Here is a 22,969-nt window from a genome sequence, read left to right as displayed (position 1 = left end):
ATAAATTTTTATAAAATATTAAAAATTCAAATCACCCCCCCTTTCCCTAGAACTGATGTAAAATATAATAAACAGTAAAAATCACAGACACATCAGGTATCGCCGCGTCCCAAAATGCCCGATCTATCAAAATAAAAAAACGGTTACGGACGGCGGTGACCTCCGAGATGGGATATGGCACCCAAATGTCCGAAATGCTACTTTTACACCTTTTTAAGTCACAAAAAAAGGAATAAATAGTGATCAAAATGTCAGTTATTAGCGTCAGAATATGGCAAAAAAAAATTTTATTTTTTTTTGTACACATTCGTTTAATTTTTGAAAATGTATTAAAACGCCATAAAACCTGTATAAATTTGGTATTATCGCGATCGCACCAAACCAAAGAATAAAGCTGAGGTGTTATTTGGAACGCACAGTCAAAGTCGTAAAAACTGACTGAAACGGACGGACGTTTTTCAATTTTTCCACATTTGGAATTTTTTTTCCAGCTTCGCATTACATGGCATGTTAAAATAAAAAACATTACTGGAAAGTAGAATTTGTTACGCAAAAAATAAGACCTTACACAGGTCTGTACAGGTAAAAATTAAAAAGTTTATGGATTTTTAAAGGTAGAGAGCGAGAAACGAGCGAAAAAACCCTGCGTCCTTAAGGGGTTGAAAATAAACACGTGTGTGTGCGTGAAAGAAAATGGAAGTCTGAAAAAGCCCTTTGATTACAATGCAAGTTCTGCACGACAAAAGCACGCGTAGAAGGGGCTTGATGCAAAATGTCAGTTTTTCACTGACCAAACCCTGATCCAACCCTGACCAGTGTGAGAACAGCTTATGGGGGTTCGGTACCTGGACTGTGACACATTTTTAAAATTCTCATCAATTTCTTCTCCCAAATACATACTAGATGTGAGACCCGCCTCTGCTGCCCTTCTCACTGCCAGAGGAGAGTTTTCCTCCTATACCCGGCACTGCACAGCACTTCTACTCCTATCCTCCATTATATAGTCATAGTACTACTACGCTCATTCTTTATATTTGGGTACTGCACAATACTATTACTCCTATCCTCCATTATATAGTCATAGTACTCCTATGCTTATTCTTTATATTTGGGTACTGCACAATACTACTACTCCTATCCTCCATTATATAGTCATAGTACTACTACACTTATTCTTTATATTTGGGCACTGCACAGCACTTCTACTCCTATCCTCCATTATATAGTCATAGTACTACTACGCTCATTCTTTATATTTGGGTACTGCACAATACTACTACTCCTATCCTCCATTATATGGTCATAGTACTACTACGCTCATTCTTTATATTTGGGTACTGCACAATACTACTACTCCTATCCTCCATTATATAGTCATAGTACTACTACACTTATTCTTTATATTTGGGCACTGCACAATACTACTACTCCTATCCTCCATTATATAGTCATAGTACTACTACGCTTATTCTTTATATTTGGGTACTGCACAATACTACTACTCCTATCCTCCATTATATAGTCACAGTACTACTACGCTCATTCTTTATATTTGGGTACTGCACAATACTACTACTCCTATCCTCCATTATATAGTCATAGTATTACTACGCTTATTCTTTATATTTGGGTACTGCACAATACTACTACTCCTATCCTCCATTATATGGTCATAGTACTACTACGCTCATTCTTTATATTTGGGTACTGCACAATACTTCTACTCCTATCCTCCATTATATAGTCATAGTACTACTACGCTCATTCTTTATATTTGGGTACTGCACAATACTACTACTCCTATCCTCCATTATATAGTCATAGTACTACTACGCTCATTCTTTATATTTGGGTACTGCACAATACTACTACTCCTATCCTCCATTGTATAGTCATAGTACTACTACGCTCATTCTTTATATTTAGGTACTGCACAATACTACTACTCCTATCCTCCATTATATAGTCATAGTACTACTACGCTTATTCTTTATATTTGGGTACTGCACAATACTACTACTCCTATCCCCCATTATATAGTCATAGTACTACTACGCTCATTCTTTATATTTGGGTACTGCACAATACTACTACTCCTATCCTCCATTATATAGTCATAGTACTACTACGCTTATTCTTTATATTTGGGTACTGCACAATACTACTACTCCTATCCTCCATTATATAGTCATAGTACTACTACGCTCATTCTTTATATTTGGGTACTGCACAATACTACTACTCCTATCCTCCATTATATAGTCATAGTAGTACTACGCTCATTCTTTATATTTGGGTACTGCACAATACTACTAATCCTATCCTCCATTATATAGTCATAGTACTACTACGCTCATTCTTTATATTTGGGCACTGCACAATACTTCTACTCCTATCCTCCATTATATAGTCATAGTACTGCTACGCTTATTCTTTAGATTTGGGTACTGCACAATACTACTACTCCTATCCTCCATTATATAGTCACAGTACTACTTCGCTCAATCTTTATATTTGGGTACTGCACAATACTACTACTCCTATCCTCCATTATATAGTCATAGTACTACTACGCTCATTCTTTATATTTTGGTACTGCACAATACTACTACTCCTATCCTCCATTATATGGTCATAGTACTACTACGCTTATTCTTTCTATTTGGGTACTGCACAATACTACTACTCCTATCCTCCATTATATAGTCATAGTACTACTACGCTCATTCTTTATATTTGGGTACTGCACAATACTACTACTCCTATCCTCCATTATATAGTCATAGTACTACTACGCTTATTCTTTATATTTGGGCACTGCACAATAGTATTACTCCTATCCTCCATTATATAGTCATAGTACTCCTACGCTTATTCTTTATATTTGGGTACTGCACAATACTACTACTCCTATCCTCCATTATATAGTCATAGTACTACTACACTTATTCTTTATATTTGGGCACTGCACAGCACTTCTACTCCTATCCTCCATTATATAGTCATAGTACTACTACGCTCATTCTTTATATTTGGGTACTGCACAATACTACTACTCCTATCCTTCATTATATAGTCATAGTACTACTACGCTCATTCTTTATATTTGGGTACTGCACAATACTACTACTCCTATCCTCCATTATATAGTCATAGTACTACTACGCTCATTCTTTATATTTGGGTACTGCACAATACTACTACTCCTATCCTTCATTATATAGTCATAGTACTACTACGCTTATTCTTTATATTTGGGTACTGCACAATACTACTACTCCTATCCTCCATTATATAGTCATAGTACTACTACGCTCATTTTTTATATTTGGGTACTGCACAATACTACTACTCCTATCCTCCATTATATAGTCATAGTACTACTACGCTCATTCTTTATATTTGGGCACTGCACAACACTACTACTCCTATCCTCCATTATATAGTCATAGTACTACTACGCTTATTCTTTATATTTGGGTACTGCACAATACTACTACTCCTATCCTCCATTATATAGTCATAGTACTACTACGCTCATTCTTTATATTTGGGCACTGCACAATACTACTACTCCTATCCTCCATTATATAGTCATAGTACTACTACGCTCATTCTTTATATTTGGGTACTGCACAATACTACCACTCCTATCCTCCATTATATGGTCATAGTACTACTACGCTCATTCTTTATATTTGGGCACTGCACAATACTACTACTCCTGTCCTCCATTATATAGTCATAGTACTACTACGCTCATTCTTTATATTTGGGTACTGCACAATACTTCTACTCCTATCCTCCATTATATAGTCATAGTACTACTACGCTCATTCTTTATATTTAGGTACTGCACAATACTACTACTCCTATCCTCCATTATATAGTCATAGTACTACTACGCTCATTATTTATATTTGGGTACTGCACAATACTACTACTCCTATCCTCCATTATATAGTCATAGTACTACTACGCTCACTCTTTATATTTGGGTACTGCACAATACTACTACTCCTATCCTCCATTATATAGTCATAGTACTACTACGCTTATTCTTTATATTTGGGCACTGCACAATACTACTACTCCTATCCTCCATTATATAGTCATAGTACTACTACGCTCATTCTTTATATTTGGGTACTGCACAATACTACAACTCCTATCCTCCTCTATATAGTCATAGTACTACTACGCTTATTCTTTATATTTGGGCACTGCACAATACTACTACTCCTATCCCCCATTATATAGTCATAGTACTACTACGCTCATTCTTTATATTTGGGTACTGCACAATACTACTACTCCTATCCTCCATTTAATAGTCATAGTACTACTATGCTTATTCTTTATATTTGGGTACTGCACAATACTACTACTCCTATCCTCCATTATATAGTCATAGTACTACTACGCTCATTCTTTATATTTGGGTACTGCACAATACTACTACTCCTATCCTCCATTATATAGTCATAGTAATACTACGCTCATTCTTTATATTTGGGTACTGCACAATACTACTACTCCTATCCTCCATTATATAGTCATAGTACTACTACGCTTATTCTTTATATTTGGGTACTGCACAATACTACTACTCCTATCCTCCATTATTTAGTCATAGTACTACTACGCTCATTCTTTATATTTTGGTACTGCACAATACTACTACTCCTATCCTCCATTATATGGTCATAGTACTACTACGCTTATTCTTTCTATTTGGGTACTGCACAATACTACTACTCCTATCCTCCATTATATAGTCATAGTACTACTACGCTCATTCTTTATATTTGGGCACTGCACAACACTACTACTCCTATCCTCCATTATATAGTCATAGTACTACTACGCTCATTCTTTATATTTGGGTACTGCACAATACTACTACTCCTATCCTCCATTATATAGTCATAGTACTACTACGCTCATTCTTTATATTTGGGCACTGCACAACACTACTACTCCTATCCTCCATTATATAGTCATAGTACTACTACGCTTATTCTTTATATTTGGGTACTGCACAATACTACTACTCCTATACTCCATTATATAGTCATAGTACTACTACGCTTATTCTTTATATTTGGGCACTGCACAATACTACTACTCCTATCCTCCATTATATAGTCATAGTACTACTACGCTCATTCTTTATATTTGGGCACTGCACAACACTACTACTCCTATCCTCCATTATATAGTCATAGTACTACTACGCTCATTCTTTATATTTGGGTACTGCACAATACTACTACTCCTATCCTCCATTATATAGTCATAGTACTACTACGCTTATTCTTTATATTTGGGCACTGCACAATACTACTACTCCTATCCTCCATTATATAGTCATAGTACTACTACGCTCATTATTTATATTTGGGTACTGCACAATACTACTACTCCTATCCTCCATTATATAGTCATAGTACTACTACGCTCATTCTTTATATTTGGGTACTGCACAATACTATTACTCCTATCCTCCATTATATAGTCATAGTACTCCTATGCTTATTCTTTATATTTGGGTACTGCACAATACTACTACTCCTATCCTCCATTATATAGTCATAGTACTACTACACTTATTCTTTATATTTGGGCACTGCACAGCACTTCTACTCCTATCCTCCATTATATAGTCATAGTACTACTACGCTCATTCTTTATATTTGGGTACTGCACAATACTACTACTCCTATCCTCCATTATATAGTCATAGTACTACTACGCTCATTCTTTATATTTGGGTACTGCACAATACTTCTACTCCTATCCTCCATTATATGGTCATAGTACTACTACGCTTATTCTTTATATTTGGGCACTGCACAATACTACTACTCCTATCCTTCATTATATAGTCATAGTACTACTACACTTATTCTTTATATTTGGGTACTGCACAATACTACTACTCCTATCCTCCATTATATAGTCATAGTACTACTACGCTCATTCTTAATATTTGGGTACTGCACAATACTACTACTCCTATCCTCCATTATATAGTCATAGTACTACTACGCTTATTCTTTATATTTGGGTACTGCACAATACTACTACTCCTATCCTCCATTATATAGTCATAGTACTACTACGCTTATTCTTTATATTTGGGTACTGCACAATACTACTACTCCTATCCTCCATTATATAGTCATAGTACTACTACGCTCATTTTTTATATTTGGGTACTGCACAATACTACTACTCCTATCCTCCATTATATAGTCATAGTACTACTACGCTCATTCTTTATATTTGGGCACTGCACAACACTACTACTCCTATCCTCCATTATATAGTCATAGTACTACTACGCTTATTCTTTATATTTGGGTACTGCACAATACTACTACTCCTATCCTCCATTATATAGTCATAGTACTACTACGCTCATTCTTTATATTTGGGCACTGCACAATACTACTACTCCTATCCTCCATTATATAGTCATAGTACTACTACGCTCATTCTTTATATTTGGGTACTGCACAATACTACCACTCCTATCCTCCATTATATGGTCATAGTACTACTACGCTCATTCTTTATATTTGGGCACTGCACAATACTACTACTCCTGTCCTCCATTATATAGTCATAGTACTACTACGCTCATTCTTTATATTTGGGTACTGCACAATACTACTACTCCTATCCTCCATTATATAGTCATAGTACTACTACGCTCATTCTTTATATTTGGGCACTGCACAACACTACTACTCCTATCCTCCATTATATAGTCATAGTACTACTACGCTCATTCTTTATATTTGGGTACTGCACAATACTACTACTCCTATCCTCCATTATATAGTCATAGTACTACTACGCTTATTCTTTATATTTGGGCACTGCACAATACTACTACTCCTATCCTCCATTATATAGTCATAGTACTACTACGCTTATTCTTTATATTTGGGCACTGCACAATACTACTACTCCTATCCTCCATTATATAGTCATAGTACTACTACGCTCATTCTTTATATTTGGGTACTGCACAATACTACTACTCCTATCCTCCATTATATAGTCATAGTACTACTACGCTCATTCTTTATATTTGGGCACTGCACAATACTACTACTCCTATCCTCCATTATATAGTCATAGTACTACTACGCTCATTCTTTATATTTGGGTACTGCACAATACTACCACTCCTATCCTCCATTATATGGTCATAGTACTACTACGCTCATTCTTTATATTTGGGCACTGCACAATACTACTACTCCTATCCTCCATTATATAGTCATAGTACTACTACGCTCATTCTTTATATTTGGGTACTGCACAATACTACTACTCCTATCCTCCATTATATGGTCATAGTACTACTACGCTCATTCTTTATATTTGGGTACTGCACAATACTTCTACTCCTATCCTCCATTATATAGTCATAGTACTACTACGCTCATTCTTTATATTTGGGTACTGCACAATACTACTACTCCTATCCTCCATTATATAGTCATAGTACTACTACGCTTATTCTTTATATTTGGGTACTGCACAATACTGCTACTCCTATCCTCCATTATATAGTCATAGTACTACTACGCTTATTCTTTATATTTGGGCACTGCACAATACTACTACTCCTATCCTCCATTATATAGTCATAGTACTACTACGCTCATTCTTTATATTTGGGTACTGCACAATACTACTACTCCTATCCTCCATTATATGGTCATAGTACTACTACGCTCATTCTTTATATTTGGGTACTGCACAATACTTCTACTCCTATCCTCCATTATATAGTCATAGTACTACTACGCTCATTCTTTATATTTGGGTACTGCACAATACTACTACTCCTATCCTCCATTATATAGTCATAGTACTACTACGCTTATTCTTTATATTTGGGTACTGCACAATACTGCTACTCCTATCCTCCATTATATAGTCATAGTACTACTACGCTTATTCTTTATATTTGGGCACTGCACAATACTACTACTCCTATCCTCCATTATATAGTCATAGTACTACTACGCTCATTCTTTATATTTGGGTACTGCACAATACTACTACTCCTATCCTCCATTATATGGTCATAGTACTACTACGCTCATTCTTTATATTTGGGTACTGCACAATACTTCTACTCCTATCCTCCATTATATAGTCATAGTACTACTACGCTCATTCTTTATATTTGGGTACTGCACAATACTACTACTCCTATCCTCCATTATATAGTCATAGTACTACTACGCTTATTCTTTATATTTGGGCACTGCACAATACTACTACTCCTATCCTCCATTATATAGTCATAGTACTACTACGCTCATTCTTTATATTTGGGTACTGCACAATACTATAACTCCTATCCTCCTCTATATAGTCATAGTACTACTACGCTCATTCTTTATATTTGGGTACTGCACAATACTACTACTCCTATCCTCCATTATATAGTCATAGTACTACTACGCTCAGTCTTTATATTTGGGTACTGCACAATACTACTACTCCTATCCTCCATTATATGGTCATAGTACTACTACGCTCATTCTTTATATTTGGGTACTGCACAATACTTCTACTCCTATCCTCCATTATATAGTCATAGTACTACTACGCTCATTCTTTATATTTGGGTACTGCACAATACTACTACTCCTATCCTCCATTATATAGTCATAGTACTACTACGCTTATTCTTTATATTTGGGTACTGCACAATACTGCTACTCCTATCCTCCATTATATAGTCATAGTACTACTACGCTTATTCTTTATATTTGGGCACTGCACAATACTACTACTCCTATCCTCCATTATATAGTCATAGTACTACTACGCTCATTCTTTATATTTGGGTACTGCACAATACTACTACTCCTATCCTCCATTATATGGTCATAGTACTACTACGCTCATTCTTTATATTTGGGTACTGCACAATACTTCTACTCCTATCCTCCATTATATAGTCATAGTACTACTACGCTCATTCTTTATATTTGGGTACTGCACAATACTACTACTCCTATCCTCCATTATATAGTCATAGTACTACTACGCTCAGTCTTTATATTTGGGTACTGCACAATACTACTACTCCTATCCTCCATTATATGGTCATAGTACTACTACGCTCATTCTTTATATTTGGGTACTGCACAATACTTCTACTCCTATCCTCCATTATATAGTCATAGTACTACTACGCTCATTCTTTATATTTGGGTACTGCACAATACTACTACTCCTATCCTCCATTATATAGTCATAGTACTACTACGCTTATTCTTTATATTTGGGTACTGCACAATACTGCTACTCCTATCCTCCATTATATAGTCATAGTACTACTACGCTTATTCTTTATATTTGGGCACTGCACAATACTACTACTCCTATCCTCCATTATATAGTCATAGTACTACTACGCTCATTCTTTATATTTGGGTACTGCACAATACTACTACTCCTATCCTCCATTATATGGTCATAGTACTACTACGCTCATTCTTTATATTTGGGTACTGCACAATACTTCTACTCCTATCCTCCATTATATAGTCATAGTACTACTACGCTCATTCTTTATATTTGGGTACTGCACAATACTACTACTCCTATCCTCCATTATATAGTCATAGTACTACTACGCTTATTCTTTATATTTGGGTACTGCACAATACTGCTACTCCTATCCTCCATTATATAGTCATAGTACTACTACGCTTATTCTTTATATTTGGGCACTGCACAATACTACTACTCCTATCCTCCATTATATAGTCATAGTACTACTACGCTCATTCTTTATATTTGGGTACTGCACAATACTACTACTCCTATCCTCCATTATATGGTCATAGTACTACTACGCTCATTCTTTATATTTGGGTACTGCACAATACTTCTACTCCTATCCTCCATTATATAGTCATAGTACTACTACGCTCATTCTTTATATTTGGGTACTGCACAATACTACTACTCCTATCCTCCATTATATAGTCATAGTACTACTACGCTTATTCTTTATATTTGGGCACTGCACAATACTACTACTCCTATCCTCCATTATATAGTCATAGTACTACTACGCTCATTCTTTATATTTGGGTACTGCACAATACTACAACTCCTATCCTCCTCTATATAGTCATAGTACTACTACGCCTATTCTTTATTTTTGGGTACTGCACAATACTACTACTCCTATCCCCCATTATATAGTCATAGTACTACTACGCTCATTCTTTATATTTGGGTACTGCACAATACTACTACTCCTATCCTCCATTTTATAGTCATAGTACTACTATGCTTATTCTTTATATTTGGGTACTGCACAATACTACTACTCCTATCCTCCATTATATAGTCATAGTACTACTACGCTCATTCTTTATATTTGGGTACTGCACAATACTTCTACTCCTATCCTCCATTATATAGTCATAGTACCACTACGCTCATTCTTTATATTTGGGTACTACACAATACTACTACTCCTATCCTCCATTATATAGTCATAGTACTACTACGCTCATTCTTTATATTTGGGTACTGCACAATACTACTACTCCTATCCTCCATTATATAGTCATAGTACTACTACACTTATTCTTTATATTTGGGTACTGCACAATACTACTACTCCTATCCTCCATTATTTAGTCATAGTACTACTACGCTCATTCTTTATATTTGGGTACTGCACAATACTACTACTCCTATCCTCCATTATATAGTCATAGTACCACTACGCTCATTCTTTATATTTGGGTACTGCACAATACTACTACTCCTATCCTCCATTATATAGTCATAGTACTACTACGCTCATTCTTTATATTTGGGTACTGCACAATACTACTACTCCTATCCTCCATTATATAGTCATAGTACTACTACGCTCATTCTTCATATTTGGGTACTATACAATACTTCTACTCCTATCCTCCATTATATAGTCATAGTACTACTACGCTTATTCTTTATATTTGGGTACTGCACAATACTACTACTCCTATCCTCCATTATATAGTCATAGTACTACTTCGCTCATTCTTTATATTTGGGTACTGCACAATACTACTACTCCTATCCTCCATTATATAGTCATAGTACTACTACGCTCATTCTTTATATTTTGGTACTGCAAATAATGCACAATACTACTACTCCTATCCTCCATTATATGGTCATAGTACTACTACGCTTATTCTTTCTATTTGGGTACTGCACAATACTACTACTCCTATCCTCCATTATATAGTCATAGTACTACTACGCTCATTCTTTATATTTGGGCACTGCACAACACTACTACTCCTATCCTCCATTATATAGTCATAATACTACTACGCTCATTCTTTATATTTGGGTACTGCACAATACTTCTACTCCTATCCTCCATTATATAGTCATAGTACTACTACGCTTATTCTTTATATTTGGGCACTGCACAATACTACTACTCCTATCCTCCATTATATAGTCATAGTACTACTACGCTCATTCTTTATATTTGGGTACTGCACAATACTACTACTCCTATCCTCCATTATATAGTCATAGTACTACTACGCTCATTCTTTATATTTGGGTACTGCACAATACTACTACTCCTATCCTCCATTATATAGTCATAGTACTACTACGCTCATTCTTTATATTTGGGTACTGCACAATATTATTACTCCTATCCTCCATTATATAGTCATAGTACTCCTACACTTATTCTTTATATTTGGGCACTGCACAGCACTTCTACTCCTATCCTCCATTATATAGTCATAGTACTACTGCGCTCATTCTTTATATTTGGGTACTGCACAATACTACTACTCCTATCCCCCATTATATAGTCATAGTACTACTACGCTCATTCTTTATATTTGGGTACTGCACAATACTTCTACTCCTATCCTCCATTATATGGTCATAGTACTACTACGCTTATTCTTTATATTTGGGCACTGCACAATACTACTACTCCTATCCTCCATTATATAGTCATAGTACTACTACGCTTATTCTTTATATTTGGGCACTGCACAATACTACTACTCCTATCCTCCATTATATAGTCATAGTACTACTATGCTTATTCTTTATATTTGGGCACTGCCCAATACTACTACTCCTATCCTTCATTATATAGTCATAGTACTACTACGCTCCTTCTTAATATTTGGGTACTGCACAATACTACTACTCCTATCCTCCATTATATAGTCATAGTACTACTACGCTTATTCTTTATATTTGGGTACTGCACAATACTTCTACTCCTATCCTCCATTATATAGTCATAGTACTACTACGCTCAGTCTTTATATTTGGGTACTGCACAATACTACAACTCCTATTCTCCATTATATAGTCATAGTACTACTACGCTCATTCTTTATATTTGGGTACTGCACTGCACAATACTACTACTCCTATCCTCCATTATATAGTCATAGTACTACTACACTCATTCTTTATATTTGGGTACTGCACAATACTACTACTCCTATCCTCCATTATATGGTCATAGTACTACTACGCTCATTCTTTTTATTTGCGTACTGCACAATACTACTACTCCTATCCTCCATTATATGGTCATAGTACTACCAAGCTCATTCTTTATATTTGGGTACTGCACAATACTACAACTCCTATTCTCCATTATATAGTCATAGTACTACTACGCTCATTCTTTATATTTGGGTACTGCACAATACTACTACTCCTATCCTCCATTATATAGTCATAGTACTACTACACTCATTCTTTATATTTGGGTACTGCACAATACTACTACTCCTATCCTCCATTATATGGTCATAGTACTACTACGCTCATTCTTTTTATTTGCGTACTGCACAATACTACTACTCCTATCCTCCATTATATGGTCATAGTACTACTACGCTCATTCTTTCTATTTGGGTACTGCACAATACTACTACTCCTATACTCCATTATATGGTCATAGTACTACTACACTTATTCTTTATATTTGGGTACTGCACAATACTACTACTCCTATCCTCCATTATATAGTCATAGTACTACTAAGCTCATTCAGGGTCAGACTGGCCCAGCAGTGGTCTCTCATAAGCCTCCAGCACTCGGGCAGTTCCCGTCAGTACTTACTGTGAGCACATTACTCCTAAGCGCCACAACGCTGTAGGAAGGTGACAGTGGGTGCAGAGCTCCGTATGTGTCCTGCAGCAGGTCTCTACGCACTACAGCTTCAGAGATGCTGGGTCCAGTAGGGCCTGGCAGCAATCACTATCAATGTGCTGCTTTACATTATCTATAGCACACTCTCCTCAAGGCTGCAACAAAGATCCCGGTCAGTGAAGAAGACGGGTCAGTGAGGAGGGGCGGGGGAGGTCTCCCTGCACAGCATTCACACTCAGAGCAGCATGAGAAGATGACGTCCATGGCCTGCAGCATGTGCTGTGCCCTGTCATCCTCATCCTGACCCTTCACTGCTGAGCTAGGACTGAGAAGTGGGAGGACATCTTTACATCTGCCTGCATGTCACAGCTAGGTATGTGCATGTATGAGAGGACCTGTACATACATTTTTACACTCAGAACAATCGTGCAGAAGCTGTCAGAACTTTTTCCTCTCTAAACAAACAGCAACATAAATCATTTCTTTCTTTTCAAAGCAGCCTGGATGTTACCGGCATGTCTGTAGACAGCTAGCATTTAGATGACAAAGTGTAAGGCCTCATGCACATGAGCTTGTATTGTGGCTGTGAGCTAGCTGGTTTTTGGTGGTCTAACTCAAAGCCCCATTATTTTCTTTTGGGCTCTGTCACAGGGCAGCACATCTACTGCCCCTGGTTCGAGCTGACTGTCCGCACTGCAAATACAACAGCGTCTAGTCATATTTGCAGCACAGGCAGTCACTTCCTATTGGCGGCCCACAAAATAGAGATAACGTACCCCTGCTCTAGGTCCGCAAAGTGCCTAGGGCTGGTGACACATGGGGCACGTGCGGGTTGACCACAGCACAAGCTCTGACAGCAATTTATAGTAAGAACATAGTGGATGTCCACAGCAATCCTGTACTGTCTGTCCATGGCTTAAAGAGGACCTGTCACCCAGGAAAAACACCCTAAGCAAATTAGCTACCCCTCATCCTGTCACCAGCCCCTTTATATTTATTGAAAAAGAGGTCAGATCGTCGTACAAGTCTCCTAGCAGTCAGCCGTATTCATGAGGGGGCCTGCCGACACACCCCCTATCAGTCATGGACCTGTAAGACTTGCTGTGAATAAGCCCCTCTGCGGGCGCTGTCAGCGCACAGCATCGCATAGAGCCGGCAGCGATTGCGCTATACACACACTGCTGGTCCCTGACTTACAGGTACCTGACTGACAGGGGCATGTAGGGGGGTGTGTTGACCGGCCCCCTCATGCATACGGCTGAAGAATTACAACTTTCAGCAGCTATTTCAACTTTCACATGGGAAGATACTAATGTGAAATGTAATGCACTTTTTACAAATAACCTGTTTCTCTGTGTAGGAGGCCACCACACACTCCTACCTCCCAACTTATGCAGAAAAAGTGATCAAACATCAACTTATCCCACAAAAAGTTACACCTTACCAAACTCTGTAAACTGAACTATAAAAAAGAAACAGGTACAGGCGGTCCCCTACTTAAGAACAACTGACTTACATACGACCCCTAGTTACAAACGGACCTCTGGATTTTGGTAATTTGCTGTACTTCAGTCCTAGACTACAATAAACAGCTGTAACAGTTATCAGAGGTGTCTGTAATGAAGCTTTAGTGTTAATCCTGGTTCTTATGACAATCCAACATTTTTAAAATCCAATTGTCACAGAGACCAAAAAAATTTTGACTGGGGTTACAATAAAAAAGTATAGGGTTCTGACTTACATACAAACTCGTGGGGGGTTGGTGCGTGAAGGCGGGACGTAAGTGAGCGTCACAGCCGCCCCTCCCTAAACACCTCCTACGTGGTCATGCCTGTTCGAGTCCCCGCTTGATGGTTGGCGCTCGCCGGAAAGATTTGTTTTGACAGTGTATTTGATTTGTCTATTGAGAGCAACTAAAGCCACAGCAGTTGCTAATACTGACAAGTAACACTAACCACTTTACTGCTTAAAGGAAACCTACCACTTTGGATAGGGCTTATAAGCAGGACATGCCGCGCACCAGCTCCGGATGAGCTGATGCCGGCGCTTATCTCCGTTATGTTTTTAAACAGTTTTAAAGTGTTTTTACAGTTTATTAATGTTTATATCCTTACTAGCTTCCCCACACCGGCACACCATGCGCACGACCGTGCGTGCATCTTAATAGGAAGTGGTAGCGCGCATGGTGCGCTGAGCGCGGACCCCAGTGCGGGGAAGCTAGTAAGGATATAAACATTAATAAACTGTAAAAACACTTTAAAACTGTTTAAAAACATAACGGAGATAAGCGCCGGCACCAGCTCACTTTGAGCTGGTGCACGGCATGTCCAGCTTATAAGCCCTATCCCAAGTGATAGGTTTCCTTTAAGCTACTTTGTTCATTTTACTATACTGTGCTCTTGCTTGATGTGCAACTAACTGGACTAACTTAAATTTATTAACAGCGGTTTTATTTTACCCTGGTATATTCTGTAAGCTAAATTTATAAGGTCAGTAGGTTCGGTACGTAAATCTGAGAGTGGTTGGTCTGGTTACTAATGCTGTCATTATATTGGAACTTATTGTATTAAGGTTGTAACATTCCAGAAAGCTCCCTGAATTTCCTCTTAGTAAGGTAAAGGTTCGCTCTAGATCAGCAGTTCTCAACCTGTGCGGGGGTCGAACGACCAAATCGCAGGGACTTGTGTAATAAGCACTCACTGCTTCAGGACCTGCCGGCTTCTGCATACAGGGGAAGCTTGAGGACCTGTGGTGATGTCATCATCACATGACCCTCCAGCTTCTCCTCTACACAGACTCCCGCGGAACAGGACTGCTCTGCTCAGTGAGTAGAAACTGCAACTTAAAGCAGCAGGGGGGCACACAAACACTGGGGGCAGGAAGGGGGGAACTAGACCTGGGGGCAGCAGGGGGGGAAGGGACTAGAACTGGGGGCAGCAGGGGGGGAAGGGGCTAGAACTGGGGCCAGCAGGGGGGCACTGCAACTGGGGCAGCAGGGGGTCACTACAAATGGAGCAGCAGGGGGGCGCTAGAACTGGACGCAGCAGGGGTGGACTAGAACTGGGGGCAGCAGGGGGGGAACCAAAACTGGGGGCAGCAAGGGGGGAACCAAAACTGGGGGCAGCAGGGGGGGGGCAAAACTGGGGTAGGAGGGGGGCACTAGAACTGGGGCAGGAGGGGGGAACCAAAACTGGGGGCAGCAGAGGGGGGGCAAAACTGGGGCAGGAGGGGGGCTCTAGAACTGGACGCAGCAAGGGGGAACCAAAACTGGGGGCAGCAGGGGGGGAACTAGAACTGGGGGCAGGAGCTGGGAACTAGAACTGGGGGCAGGAGGGGGGACTAGAACTGGGAGCAGCAAGGGGTGGGTAAACTAGAACTGGTGGCAGGAGGGGGTGACCAAAACTGGGGCAGGAGGGGGAGACTAGAACTGGTGGCAGCAGTGGAGGATTAGAACTGGGGGTAGGAGGGAGAACTAGAACTAGGGGGCAGTATTATAGTAGTTATATTCTTGTACATAGGGGGCAGTATTAAAGTAGTTATATTCTTGTACATAGGGGAAGTATTATAGTAGTTATATTCTTGTACATAGGGGGGCAGTATTATAGTAGTTATTTTCCTGTACATAGGAGGCAGTATTATAGTAGTTATATTCTTGTACATAGGTGGAAGTATTATAGTAGTTATATTTCTGTACATAGGAGGCAGTATTATGGTAGTTATATTCATGTACATAGGGTACAGTATTATAGTAGTTATATTCTTGTACATAGGGGGCAGTATTATAGTAGTTATATTCATGTACATAGGGGACAGTATTATAGTAGTTATATGCTTGTACATATGGGGCAGTATTATAGTAGTTATATTCTTGTACATAGGGGGCAGTATTATAGTAGTTATATACTTGTACATAGGGGACAGTATTATAGTAGTTATATGCTTGTACATATGGGGCAGTATTATAGTAGTTATTTTCTTGTACATAGGGGGAAGTATTATAGTAGTTATATTCTTGTACATAGGGGGCAGCATTATACTAGTTATATGCTTGTACATAGGGGGCAGTATTATAGTAGTTATATGCTTGTACATAGGGGACAGTATTAAAGTAGTTGTATTCTTGTACATAGGGGGCAGTATTATAGTAGTTATATTCTTGTACATGGTTTGGGGTCACCGCAACATGAGGAACTGTATTGCGGGGTCACAGCATTAGAAAGGTTGAGAACCACTGCTCTAGATCTCTTTCTAAAATGGGCCCCAAGAATGTTCAAAGGAAGTCTGGCGGTGGGATAGATAAGATTTGGAAAGCTTCACCTGCTAAGACTAGACAGACTCCTAAGGAGCAAGAAGGGTCAGAAGAAGGGTCCAGATTTTTACCATTACAGAATGAGGACCCCCCCCCCCCCATGGGAATTAAAAGAAACTTTAGCAGAAATCCTTGCTGCTGTTAAAGAAACTAAGACAAAAGTTGACGAATCTAAGTCGGCTATTGGAAAAATTAAATACAGGCGGTCCCCTACTTAAGAACACCTGACTTACATACGACCCCTAGTTACAAACGGACCACTGGATTTTGGTAATTTACTGTACTTTAGTCCTAGGCTACAATAAACAGCTTTAACAGTTATCAATGGTGCCTGTAATTAAGATTTAATGTTAATCCTGGTTCTTATGACAATCCAACATTTTTAAAATCCAATTGTCACAGAGACCAAAAAAAATTTGTCTGGGGTTACAATTATAAAGTATACAGTTCCGACTTACATACAAACTTAACTTAAGAACAAACCTACAGAACCTATCTTGTATGTAACCCGGGGACTGCCTGTACCCAAGTGGGATCTATACAGAACGACCTAATGGTATTTAGGGACGAAATGAACAAACTATGGGAAGACTTACATACAAACTCAACTTAAGAACAAACCTACAGAACCTATCTTGTATGTAACCTGGGGAATGCCTGTATTAGAAAATGGTAACACAAGCAGTCCCCGGTTTACACCCACCCCTTCTTTCACAGCGCATCAGGTCCTTAGTTTCTCCTGTAAAATCTCTCATGTTTCCTACTGCAAACCAATAGATTGAGGGTAACCAAGGATGTGTGTGTGTTCTTAGATACACATGGCAGCAGCTTTCCGGAGCATACTGAAGATGCTGCACATGACTAACAGAGGCACTTTAACATAGATCTGAAAGTACTATACTGAGGCACAATCTTTATAACTTTTCTGTCATGTAGCGCAGGCAATGGCTTCAGTGCCGTATCCATCTGCAAGCGATCGGAGGTATCCAAGGATGCTTCACTGGTAAGATCACACATGCGTCCATGGATACCCACAATCGCGTATGTTAGTGGCTTGCAGAAGGAAACAGCTCAACCAATGTGATCTCAAGTCTGAGATGCTGAATGGCACAGATTGCTGCTTAACCCCTGACCTATGTAATGGAAGTTTTGTTTATATTATGATATGACCTCTTTAAGGTTATGTGTAAGTAATCATCTACTGCCCAAGAGGGTGGAAACTTCCTCTGGACATATGTCCTTGGCTAGTATGAGTACATTCACATATCACTACATTCTGCATCCACAGCAATAATAGGTGGAAGTGGCAGGAGAAATGCTGTGAAAAATACTGATGCCCCACAAATGGTGTCATCCGGTTGCCATTCATATTTGCGTATCAGTTGCTCGGTAACACAGTCATGTGATAGTCCAACTTTGGACAAGTTACTGGCATCAATCGTCTGCATTCTGATTTTTAGCCACAAAAACCGATGACATGTGGGAGACATACAGACTGTCTTTACAGGCATGTGGCTCAAAAAATTAAATAATAATAATGCTGAAGACACACTGACCACAAAGACAGACAAGAGAGCCATTGTTTGCAGATACAGGAAAATAAATAGTGTGGACAGAGGGAAGGTGATAATCTCAATGAGTCGGCTCTGGACTATTGTTTCCCCACAACACAACTGTGCCCCCTGCATATATGACATATACACTGTGACTCTCCATAAGTTATAAAAGACTTTATGCTCATTGAATACATTATATAGAACCTCCTGAATAAAAATAAATAGCCCCTCAGCCTGTAATTCATTACACTACACATAATACACAGGTAGGTAGGCTGCAGTCACTGGAGAAGCTTTAATGGACATCTACCACCAGGATGAAGGATTGTACACCAAGCGCACTGACATAATGGTGTGTGCCCCCTCTCGCAGGACCTGCTCTTCTTTTAGCTTTTTATGCCCTGGTTTTTGCAAAAAAAGGCCTTTAAAAGTAATAAAATAAGCCTGAGGGGCACCGAGCTCCATAGGTGTTAATGGTTCATTTGCATAATTTTTAAAACCTTTTTTCTTAAAAACAAAGGCACAAGAAGCTTAAAGAAGGGCGGATCCTGTCAGTATGTCAGTGTGCTTGGTTTACATTCCTTCATCCTGGTGATAGATTTCCTTTAACATCATCAAGCCTTTTCTAATCCGGGGCTTGAGAAAAGCTTGTGTGTACAAAATGGCCCCTCGCCCTGTCATATCCGGCATCTGTTAGAGCTTCTCCAGAGAGAATATTATATTTGTTGCCATCAAAATAATTATTGTATAATAAATTGAGACCATAGAATTGAGACCCTTCAAATTAACAATAATATACATGGCTCCTTTTAATAAATTAAGACCCCTATAATGAGGTTTATTATCTATTGTAGCAATGATAAAGTAAGAAGCCCCCCTTATTTGTTGAGGGATAGGGGTCTTAATTTACTTTAGAGAAACATCTACAAGCAAAAGTGGATGTGGACAAATAAATATTACTCAGTAGTCATTAACAACAAAAGCTTTATTACATACACATGATAAAATACATAAAATACAACAGAGCACAGAAGGCCCTGAATCCCCCCCCCCCTTCCTTATGTAACGGTCACATATGGTACACACATAGATATCAATGAAGTATTCACAGTATTAATATGCAGATATTCCCCATAGATTCTCATGCAGGTTCATAGTGATTGGATCTGTTGCCTTCACCCCTGGATTTAGCATCAGGGACAACATTGAACACATGTAATAACTGTGAAGTGCAGGGAATGTTCCCAGTTGTTGTTACAGTTTCTGGATTTATAACTTTAGAAACACAAGAAATATCACAAATATGATTTTTACTATAGATTCAAGTAATTGTGTTCTTCATTCATACGTCATCACCATTTCATTGATATCACCACCTTCCCATAGGAAAAACCTTCCCTTGATGCAATATGGCAACTTTCAAGATGGTGGCCATGTTTTAGACATAGCCTAAAAGATAGTCCATAATGCGCTGTGAAACATAACTGTTAATAGTGTGAACAGAGCCGTACATGTAAAATGTACATGTCTTAGATTAAACCCAATACAATACAATGGGGGACATGTATTATCGTATCTGCACCCAAAAAATGCTGGGATTTTACTTTTTTTTGGGCGCAGAATTGTTGCGGATCATTTATAACGAGTTCCCGCCAGAAACAACAGATGTTTCCGACTATCCCGACACCTTCAGGTTTTTTTGGGACAAGTGGGCGTGGCCTAACATTTCCACATTATCCTCCACATTTATGTGGATTTTGCCGGCACTTTTAGGCGCTAATTTAGGCTCACAACAGACCAGGAAAAAATTGGTCTGAGAGCAACTGATTAGTTCCGTCTACCCAGTAATCACTAACAGCCGTGCACCACTTTAATACATCGGGCTGTGCTTCAAAGAGACTGATCTCCAACGCCGACAGTCGTCCTTGCGGCACAATTAGTAAATCCCCCCCAATGTGTGACAGGTTCTGTGTGAATCCACTGAGCTGGAGTAAATAAGTTGGTAAAGATACAAATGATGAGATGTGATGTCACTGAGTGGAGGATGTAACTCACCAGTGACTGGTCTCCACATCCAGCAGGAAGACGTCTCGTCCATCAGAGGATCCATCACATCACGTCTCCTAATCTGAAATAAAAAATAGAAATTATATTCAGTGAAGTGACTGCAGGTATCTCTCCAGGTGTCTCCTGCAGGGACATACATTGCCAGGCATGGCGGGTGGGTTGCCAAGGCAACTGTACAAGATGGTAGCTGCCCGGGCCTATCACTGCCTTCCAGTAGTAATTACATGAGCCCCTAATCTATAAATATATATATATATATATATATATACACACACACACACACACACATCTATACATATATATACACACACATCTATACATATATATACACATGGTCAGTTACAGGATAGTTTTACTATGTAGCAGTTAGTTAGAGCCATGATTCGTTGTACCTTCATCAGTAAATCTGTATCACACTCCAAACCCTTATGTCATTGGCCTTTCCCTCCCACACATCACTTGGTGTCAGTTGTCAGAGTCTCCTAAAACTCCATCCAATGTATGAGATACATAAATGACAGTATAAAATTCTGCATCATGTAAAGATACTGTACATCAACTACAAGTGGAAGTGACTGGATGTAACGTACCAGATGGTGGATTTTGGTAGGACTGCTCCCCCAACACCAACGCTTTACATCTTCCTTGTAGTGTAATTACCCAGGACATAGACAGCTGCTGCACTTTACAAAGAAGGTGACAGTTGATAAAGCCACACCCACTTTTCATATAATGCTGCTTTGCTATTGGCTGAAGCTTGTGGAACAAACAAACCAGGACAGGGACTCTGTATACAGTAAATAAAATGGACTGCTCCATTTTCACACAGTACGCTTACTCCTATATCCACTATATGCTGTACAGTATCAGTAATATAATATATTGTGTATATTTACTTATTTTGGGTCAGTTACATAAATGGCTTCTAGCTCCCTGTTTATATGTACCCCCCATAGATTCTCATATAATATGCTTTTCTGAATAAAAATGTATTTATAAAAATATTTTCATGATTCTTGAAAAATGCAAATTAAAAACTAGCATTCTAGTTTTGCTCCACATTTGGAATGTGTTTTATACACTTTTGATTGAAAAAGGGTGGAGCTTACATTGAAAGGGGAGTAGCTTATCAGGAAGGATTGCAGTATTACTTACCTAGATTTTGATAGGATGCTCTTCGTGAAGGTGAAATTACAGCTAGTAGTTGATTTACGGAGGAGAAAGCCAGGCACAGTAAAAACAGGGTGCAGAATGCACAGGCTCACCTCAATCCTTCACAGAACCGTTGAAGCTGTGTGTACTATGGAATACTCCAAAGATTTTGTCCTATGACATCATAATCCCTGCAGCTTACTCATATATCTTCCAGTAGACTTGGCAGTAATTACCTTTAAAAGGCGGAATCTCAATAAAGTGCTGCCCTGTTACTGGAAGTTTCAAAACACACACTATATATATTTATATATGGAGTTCAGTTCTGGTATAGAACCAGAACTGAACTCCATACTTATATACATCCATATTTATATACTTATATATATCCGTATTTATATACAGCAGCAGAACCAAGCCCCATACATAACCACATGACCACTGGAACAAAGTTCTGTACCCGTTTACAACACCACAACCAGATTTCATACATTAAAGCACCAGAACTAATCTCTGTTTATAAATAAACCACCAGTACCTAGGTCCATCAGGGAATTCTCTGTTCAAACACCAAACCGTCAAGAAATACTGTAAAATACAACTCTGCAAAAGGCAATACACACTTAAACTCATTGGTGCACATGTATCATAGTTTGGTCTCTCTGAGGTGAATTTTAGAGGC

The 22,969-nt window shown here is 38.7% G+C and overlaps 1 long non-coding RNA gene across 2 annotated transcripts in view; it reads right to left on the bottom strand.

The window, feature by feature from the left end:
- Window positions 1-22,410, bottom strand: part of LOC140134040 (uncharacterized) — a 30,392-nt gene extending 7,982 nt beyond the window's left edge. The window contains exons 1-2 of one of the 2 annotated variants that reach the window (XR_011856034.1): window positions 22,291-22,410; window positions 21,124-21,196 (exon numbers count right to left, since the gene is read on the bottom strand). This is a non-coding gene — a long non-coding RNA (uncharacterized lncRNA). Of the gene's footprint in view, window positions 1-21,123; window positions 21,197-21,725; window positions 21,812-22,290 lie in introns of those variants that run through there. The other variant, XR_011856035.1, reaches the window with a different exon arrangement.
- Between the last annotated feature and the right edge of the window lie 559 nt (window positions 22,411-22,969).

The sequence above is a fragment of the Engystomops pustulosus genome, chromosome 5 (assembly GCF_040894005.1).
Source record: "Engystomops pustulosus chromosome 5, aEngPut4.maternal, whole genome shotgun sequence".
NCBI classification, from domain to species: Eukaryota; Metazoa; Chordata; class Amphibia; order Anura; family Leptodactylidae; genus Engystomops; species Engystomops pustulosus.
The sequence above is the reverse complement of the archived record's forward strand: the minus strand, read 5'-3'. Positions and strand labels throughout refer to the sequence as shown.